We start from the raw sequence: 8,269 nt of genomic DNA on the forward strand, positions 1-8,269 counted from the left end.
TTCTAGGTCTTCCTCATTTCTTGTAACTCTGTAAGGAAGAAGGCATGTAAGGTATATTTCCTCACATCTTTAATGTCTAAAATATGCTTAGTCTATATCACAATTCTGGTTTGGCTGAGTATGGCACTCCAGTGTGCAAATTATTTCCACTCTTATTTTGAAGGCATTGCTCCATTATCATCTAGCATCTCCTGTGGCCACTAAGTCTGATGCCATGTGGGTTTCTGAACTTTTGTATGTCACCTGTTTTCCTTCTTGTCTCTTGGATCTTTTCTCTGTGGAAGCTTTCAGGATTTTCTCTTTATCCTATCCCTGGTATCCTAATACCCTGGTATCCACTTCACAATGATTTGCCTTAGTTCTGTTCGGTTTTTGTTTTTTTGTTGTTGTTGTTGTTGTTTTTAATTATCTGCAAAGTGCACTAGGTTTTTTCCAACTCATTTCCTTAAGTTCTGGAAATTTTTATTGAAATGTATTCAAGTCTTTGATAACCTGTTCACCTCCTTTTTTCTCTGTCTTCTTGTTCTTTGGAATTACTATTAATCAGTTGTTGCTGCTGCTGCTGCTGCTAAATCGCTTCAGTCGTGTCTGACTCTGTGCGACCCCATAGACAGCAGCCCACCAGGCTCCACCGTCCCTGGGATTCTCCAGGCAAGAACACTGGAGTGGGTTGCCATTTCCTTCTCCAATGCATGAAAGTGAAAAGTGAAAGTGAAGTCGCTCAGTTGTGTCCGACTCTAGCGACCCCATGGACTGCAGCCCACCAGGCTCCTCTGTCCATGGGATTTTCCAGGCAAGAGTACTGGAGTGGGGTGCCATTGCCTTCTCCATTAATCAGTTGTGGAATCATCTAATTTTTTCAGTGTCATCTGGCTTATCTCCCTGTTTTCAGTATGGTGCCCCTACCTTTAGCAATGCCTGATATCCCAATATAAGAATCTTTCCATTTTTACCTCTCCAGACTATCCCTCAATCCTGGGATATGGAAGAGTATTCAGTTGATCGTGTCGGGGCAGCAATAAAGAAGGTCAAGACACTACCTCTTACACAGACTTTCAGCTTATTCTTCTGTTTTTAGTCCCACTTGCACTCTGAATTTCAGATGCATTTGGTGCCTTCAATTTCTGAGTCTTTAGGATTTTATAGAATGAACCAGTCAGGCTTTGGTTTCCATTTTCTCTGATCTGCTAAGTTGGTCTTTCTTGCCCAACTTTTTTCCGCTTTTCATATCTTTTAATCTAGCTTTGACTGTCAGAAACACTGGGTAGCATCACCATTAAAAAGAGACAAGAGACATGATATCTCAATTGGGGAAGATGGTATATGTGGTTCATAGCTTGTGGTAGACGGTTGCAGTAATGAACCAGAGTATCTGTGACCTTGTGTAGATCCCTCCCATATCGAGTCTGGGCTTGTTCCCTGAATCTGTGACTTGCTAATGGGATATTAGCAAATGTGAGGCACACAGAGGCTAGTATACCAAGTTTTATCCTCTGGTGAACTGGGTGGAGAAGCAAAAGCCAGCATCCTGGATGGTGAGACCACATGGAGGGAGAAGTCAAATCATCCCAGCAGAGCCCAGCACTCAGTCATACCAGCTCCCAGCTGACTGCAAATGAGTGAGCTAGTTAATTCCAACAGAAGATCCACTTACCTGAGCCTAGCCCAAATCACTGACTCACACATTTGTGAGCAAATAAAATGACACTTATTTTAAACCATTAAGTTTTGGGGTGGTTTGTTACAGACGTGATACTGAATCAGAGGTGTTACACTGAGGTTCTCTTTGGGTCCCTTTGCATTTGTAGGCTTCACATATCAAGGCTGTGCTGCTTTTGTTCTATGGGTCCTTGCAGGTTAAGCCTTTTTTTAGCTCTGTAATACCACTTTAGTGTGGTTTGCTAAAGGAGTGGGCTTCTCCGATAGCTCAGTTGGTAAAGAATCCACCTGCAATGCAGAAGACCCCAGTTCATTTCCTGGGCTGGGAAGATCCCCTGGAGAAGGGATTACTCATATATGTAAATTATACCACATTTACTTGGAAGTCTCCACTCTTACTTCATCAGCACAACAGGTTATATTTATTGAGCATCTAGTAGGTATCAGCAGCAACGGGCACTTGTAATGTGACTCTCACTTAATCTTTACAATAACATTCATTCGTCTCTGGTTTCTTCCTTAAACTGTTATGACCATGTCTCAAAATTAAGTAACTTGCTGGAAGTCAACAATTAGAAAGAAGCATTGTTAGGATTTGTGCCCTCAGCTGAGTGTTGACAGAACTCCAATAGTTGCAGTGAACTCTGTTGATCTAGGAAATACACACTAGCAATGCACAGAGTGGGATGAACAGAAGACCCATCACTGAGTAGACCTGACCCACAGCTCATTAGACATCCTGGCTTCCCTGGTAGCTCAGTTGGTAAAGAATGTGCCTGCAGTGCAGGAGACCTGGGTTCAATTCCTGGGTAGGGAAGATTCCCCAGAGAAGGAAATGGCAACCTACTCCAGTATTCTTGCCTGGAGAATCCCATGGACATATAAGACCCATCGTTGAGTAGACCTGACCCATAGCCAACTAGATATAAGAGATGATAGTAACAATGTCTGTGATTCCAGCTCCTACAGATCTGCCTTTAACCCCATGATTGCTCAGGGACAGCACAACCAACAAAATGTAACGACAGAGGCATGGACATCTTAACTGGGGAAGATGGGGGAATTTGCTTCTAAGGGGCTTTCTTGGGTCTTTCTCTGTTCTCCTCGGCATGTTCAGATGAGGCCCTCTGAGCACCACTGTCAGCACTGCTTGCGGGCTGTCCTTATTGGGGGAAGATTGGTTGGTGATACTTACGGGGCATTTTCCCAGGGTAAATGGTAGTTTCCGATCGAGCTCCTCAGTGGTGGGTGGGGAGCTAAGCCCTGTGAGGCTCAATATGGTTAATAGCTGTCGAATGGTTAAAACCCCAGTCGTTGCCTGGGAAGTATTCCCAGAAGGCCGCCAAAATGCCTTCAGTGCTCCATGTAAGGGAAATTAAGTGCCGAGAAAAGAGTGTTCAATTTAGACCCATCTGGTTTGTGTTGTTTCTTTTCCTTCTTTTTCTCCAGGAAAGAGACCTATTCAAAGATACTTGTGATCACTCTAATCTGCTAGGAAGCTAGGGTATTGCCAGCCCAGCAAAATGAAGAGCAGGGAGAGAAACTGCTCTGATTCCAGATTAGCAAGGAGACCTCTCTGAGGTGTAGGGATGGGGTTTGAGCAGTGGGCAGTATCAAGCCTTGCTCACCACTCTAACTTAGTATCTAGCACCAGGTCTGGTCACATAATAGGAACTCCTAGGGGTTGATGTGGACTTCTGTAAGGGCATTTTTCAGTGTCACAGTGATTAGAGGCTGCTTCTGGAATTTAGTGGGCAGGGCACAAGAATGTTAGATATCCTACAGTGTCCAGGAAAGTCCCTCACAGTGAAGAATTATCCCATACCCAACACAGCTGTCATAGGTGCTACTGGACACAGGGAGCTGAAGAACTTGTTCACAGTTATCTGACTCTGGAATGTAGCTCTGCTTTAAATATGAATGCAGGACTTCCCTCTCCCAATGCAGGGGACACGGGTTTGATCCCTGGTCTGGGAAGATTCCACATGCTGCCGGGCAACTAAGCCCACGTGCCACAACTACTGAGCCCACGCCCTAAAGCTCACCAACTACTGAAGCCCAAGCACCCTAGCGCCTGTGCACCGCCAGAAGCCACCGCAGTGAGAAGCCTGTGCACCACGAGGGAGCAGTCCCGGCTCGCCACAACCAGAGGAAACTCGAGCGCGGCAACAGAAACACAGCACAGCCGAAAACCAACAAAAATAACCGCTGGGATTTAAAAATGAATCCATCTTTGAAAAATTAGGAACACGATTCATTTTTTCACAACCTGTATACACTGAATTTTTAAAAAACGGAATTGCCATGTAAATCAAGGATAAAGTACACTTACAGTATGTAAATCATAACTATTTTTCTTTCTAATTGAAATCTAGTTTCAATTAGAAAGAAAAATTAGAGAAACACAAAGACTACATACTGTATGATTCTATGTGAAACTCTAAAAAATAAAAGAGAAGACTTCACTCATTTTACATACTATAAAATCCACTCATTTTTAAAGAGTTAACAATTCAGGCAAGTTTTTAATCAATCCAGTGATTTGGTAAAGTTGATAAGTTGGGCTACCATCACCAAAAGGCGATTTCAGAACATTTCCATCCTCCTAAAATGTTCTCTTTGGTCTCTTTGCAGTTAATTTTCATGCTCACCTTCAGCCCCAGGAAGTCACTGATCTGATTACTGTCTCTACGGAGTTGTCTTCTTTTTTTTTCCCCCCGAGTCGTCTTTTCTAAAATTTCACATAAATAGAATCATACAGTATATATGGTCTTTTGTGTTTCTCTTCTTTTACTGAGCATATTTTTTTTGAGGTTCATCCGTACTGTGACATGGATCATTATATATAAATAAGGATATAATAGTGATTTTTTAAGAATTATGTACACAGGTGAGTTTCACTTCAGGATTGTAAGGAGGGTTTTATAAAGAAAGAGTTTCAGGACTGGTGATTTTAAGGACTTTGATACCTGTGAATTTTTAAATCCTGTCCTCAGAAAGGCTTAATTAGAAGGGTAACTGGTAATCCAGATTTGAAGCAAACAACAAATCTAAGCAATTGTCTTGCACCAGTTGCTTTGATCATCAGACTGTGGCCTAGATTCAGATTCAGGCCAGAGTCAGAGAAACTGAGAGGGGTAAGCAAACCCATGAGAACCATCATGAAACTTACAGAAAGAGCTTCAGATTCTATAACTCAACCTGGGTTTCAGCGTGAATAACAGCTCAGACAGGCTGGTGCAAGAAGTCCAACCCTGAGAGACCCCTGTGGGGGGGTCTATATTCCACGCATCAGAAAGGGAGGGCTGGAAGAGGAGTGGGATTGGGGGATGGACCAGCCCCATACCCAGGTCTGGGGGCTCCAAGGAGGCCTGGTAATTAGATGCCTCTTCAGTCAGACATTCTGCAGTCATTTAGAGAAGAGTCTGAGCAGGAGACCCAGGTTTGATCCCTGGGTGGGGACGATCTCCAGGAGAAGGAAATGACCATCCACTCCAGTATTCTTGCCTGAAAAAGAAGCCCGGTGGGCTATATTCCATGAGGTTGCAAAGAGTCGGACATGACTTAGCAACAAAACCACTAACACTGAGCCATGTGGGGGATGGCTGAGATGGAGAACGCGGAGAGCAGAGCTGTGTCCCCTTCCTTCCTCAAGCAGCCCCGGCTCAGGCTTGCGTCTCCTCCAGTTAACCTGACCCACCTTTCCAGCCCAGAAGGCAACACTTATCTGCTGTTACTCTGGAAATGGTGTTAAGGTCTCCCCACCTGCACCCACTCTTGGTGATTTATCAGAGTATGCCTGTGTTCCTTTACCTCCATGGAGTCCTGGAAGAATATACAGAATGTTCTCCTTTCCCTTAGGTTTACTGCTGCTTTCTGGGCACTCCTTGTTGCAGGGACTGGAGACAGTAGATTTGCCTTTTGACCTGGCTCTGTGCCCAGTTAGGCTCTTCTCTCTCCCAGCAGCCTCGATAGTTAAAGCAGAGATGAGCATTCATTAGAACAGTAAATCTGACTCTGAGGAGATCAGGCCATGCAACAAGGTAGGTCAAGGGTAGCCCTGGAACCCTCTCTCAACCACCCCTTAAATCTGTGGTAGACAAGGAGTCCCAGGGCTGGGCTCAGCCCTTCCCAGGGGGGCCCTCACTGGAAGTGAGGTGTGTGGAGGGGCTGAAATCCAGTGCTCCAGGCTGTTTTGACATCCCAGATGACATCATCATGTAACTTCAGTTGTGGGGTTTTGGAATTTTTAGAAAACACAGACCTTGGCACTTCATTCACATAACCCGTAGCTATCTTCAAAGGAGGCATCATTCCGAAGAGACCTCTGGTACCCAGAGCAGTCCACAGAGAGCCCGTGACTGTGGCTGCACAGAGATGCGAGCGAGGATGGGGCAGGATGGCAGACTCATCTCACCTGACAGACCACCCATGGGGTGCAGACCCAGATACCTGTATGGAGCTGGCAGTTCCTGCCCAGGCTTGGGCACCAACCTTCCATATAGCCACAGCAAGCTCCAAAGCTGGACTGGAGTTAAAAGCAGACATGCAAGTCCTTTTGTGGGTTTAAGTCCTTTGTTGGGTTTAAGCTTTGGCCTGGGCCTCCTGGGTGAGCAGCAAGAGGTGGGTGGAGAGGCAACCGCCCTGCAGCCTGGGCTCTGATGCCAGGACAGCCCACGGCAAAGGCTGGCAGCACAATTCCTGTCTCCTGCTGCTCACCACATTCCCAGAGTCATTTTTCGTGTGTTTATGATGGAGGAATCACTGGCTGTGGAACAGTCACTGTGTTGCAAACAAAGCATTATGGTTGGAGGTGAGAGGCAAAACAAATAGCAGGCACTTTAAAATCTGGCTCTTGTAAGGCATCTGTAGCAAACTTCCCAGGTGTGGGGCGATTGGAGCTCCTGGAGCCCAGCAGGAAGCTGCTGGATTAAAGACATTTGCACAGGAAAGAGAACAGGCATCCTGGTTTAGATGAGCAGCGCACATTTAGCTCTGGGAAGCCTGGAGCGTGTGCCTTGCAAGCAAACAGCAGTGCCTGTCTGAGCACTGAGAAAGCTGAATGCAGGGCTTTTAAAAATGAAATGATCATACCCATTGCTTTCAAGAACTAGAGCAAGAAACGGTAAGGTTATTTTTAACTCAGTTATTTGCTCACTGCTGATGAAGCACACGCTTCCTTGCACCCAGGTGGATGTAGACAGAAAGCAGTAGAGAGAAAGCTGGGCAGGATGGAGGGAGATTAGGACCATAGGCCTTGGACCACCGGTCAAGCTGTCTGCATTTGCATCTGACCCCTCAACTTTCTATCTTTGCAATCCTCTGATATTGTTTCTGATCTGAAGCCTCAAAGGGCTTTCATGAGGATTAAATGAGATCCACAGAAAATGCTTTTGTGTGTGAGTCGCTCAGTCATGTCTGATCCTTTGCAACCCCACAGATTGTAGCCCGCCAGTCTCCTCTGTCCATCAGAGTCTCCAGGCAAGAACACTGGAGTGGGTTGCCATGCCTCCACGAGGGGATCTTCCCAACCCAGGGATTGAACCTGGGTCTCCAGCATTGCAGGCAGATTCTTTACCATAGAGCGACCAGAAAATGCTTCAGTTCAGTTCAGTCGCCCAGTCGTGTCTGACTCTTTGGGACCCCATGAACCGCAGCACGCCAGGCCTTCCTGTCCATCACCAACTCCCGGAGTCCACCCAAACCTATGGCCATTGAGTCAGTGATGCCATCCAACCATCACATCCTCTGTCGTCTGCTTCTCCTCCTGCCCTCAATCTTTCCCAGCATCAGGGTCTTTTCCAATGAGTCAGCTCCATCAAGTGGCCAAAGTATTGGACTTTCAGCTTCAACATCAGTCCTTCCAATGAACACCCAGGACTGGTCTCCTTTAGGATGGACTGGTTGGATCTCCTTGCAGTCCAAAGGACTCTCAAGAGTCTTCTCCAACACCACAGTTCAAAAGCATCAGTTCTTTGACGCTCGGCTTTTTTCACAGTCCAACTCTCACCTCCATACATGACCACTGGAAAAACCATAGCCTTGACTATATGGACCTTTGTTGGCAAAGTAACGTCTCTGCTTTTTAATATGATGTCTAGATTGGTCATAACTTTCCTTCCAAGGAGTAAGCGTCTTTTAATTTCATGGCTGCAATCACCATCTGCAGTGATTTTGGAGCCCAGAAAAATAAAGTCAGCCACTGTTTCCCCATCTGTTTGCCATGAAGTGATGGGACCAGATGCCATGATCTTCGTTTTCTGACTGTTGAGCCTCAAGCCAACTTTCTCACTCTCCTCTTTCACTTTCATCAAGAGGCTCTTTAGTTTCTCTTCACTTTCTGCCATAAAGGTGGTGTCATCTGCATATCTGAGGTTATTGATATTTCTCCCGGCAATCTTGATTCCAGCTTGTGCTTCTTCCAGCCCAGCATTTCTCATGATGTACTCTGCATATAAGTTAAATAAGCAGGGTGACGATAGACAGCCTTGACGTACTCCTTTTCCTATTTGGAACCAGTCTGTTGTTTCATGTCCAGTTCTAACTGTTGCTTCCTGACCTGCATACAGGTTTCTCAAGAGGCAGGTCAGGTGGTCTGGTATGCCCATCT

The 8,269-nt window shown here is 45.7% G+C and overlaps 1 long non-coding RNA gene across 1 annotated transcript; it reads right to left on the reverse strand.

Annotated features, from left to right (window-relative positions):
* Window positions 1-2,119: 2,119 nt before the first annotated feature.
* LOC123333781 lies at window positions 2,120-7,134 on the reverse strand. The gene is made up of 2 exons (XR_006551334.2): window positions 5,473-7,134; window positions 2,120-5,166 (listed from the first exon to the last, which is right to left on the reverse strand). It is a non-coding gene; the product is annotated as an uncharacterized LOC123333781 (long non-coding RNA).
* Between the last annotated feature and the right edge of the window lie 1,135 nt (window positions 7,135-8,269).

Source organism: Bubalus bubalis, chromosome 5 (assembly GCF_019923935.1).
Source record: "Bubalus bubalis isolate 160015118507 breed Murrah chromosome 5, NDDB_SH_1, whole genome shotgun sequence".
NCBI lineage: Eukaryota > Metazoa > Chordata > Mammalia > Artiodactyla > Bovidae > Bubalus > Bubalus bubalis.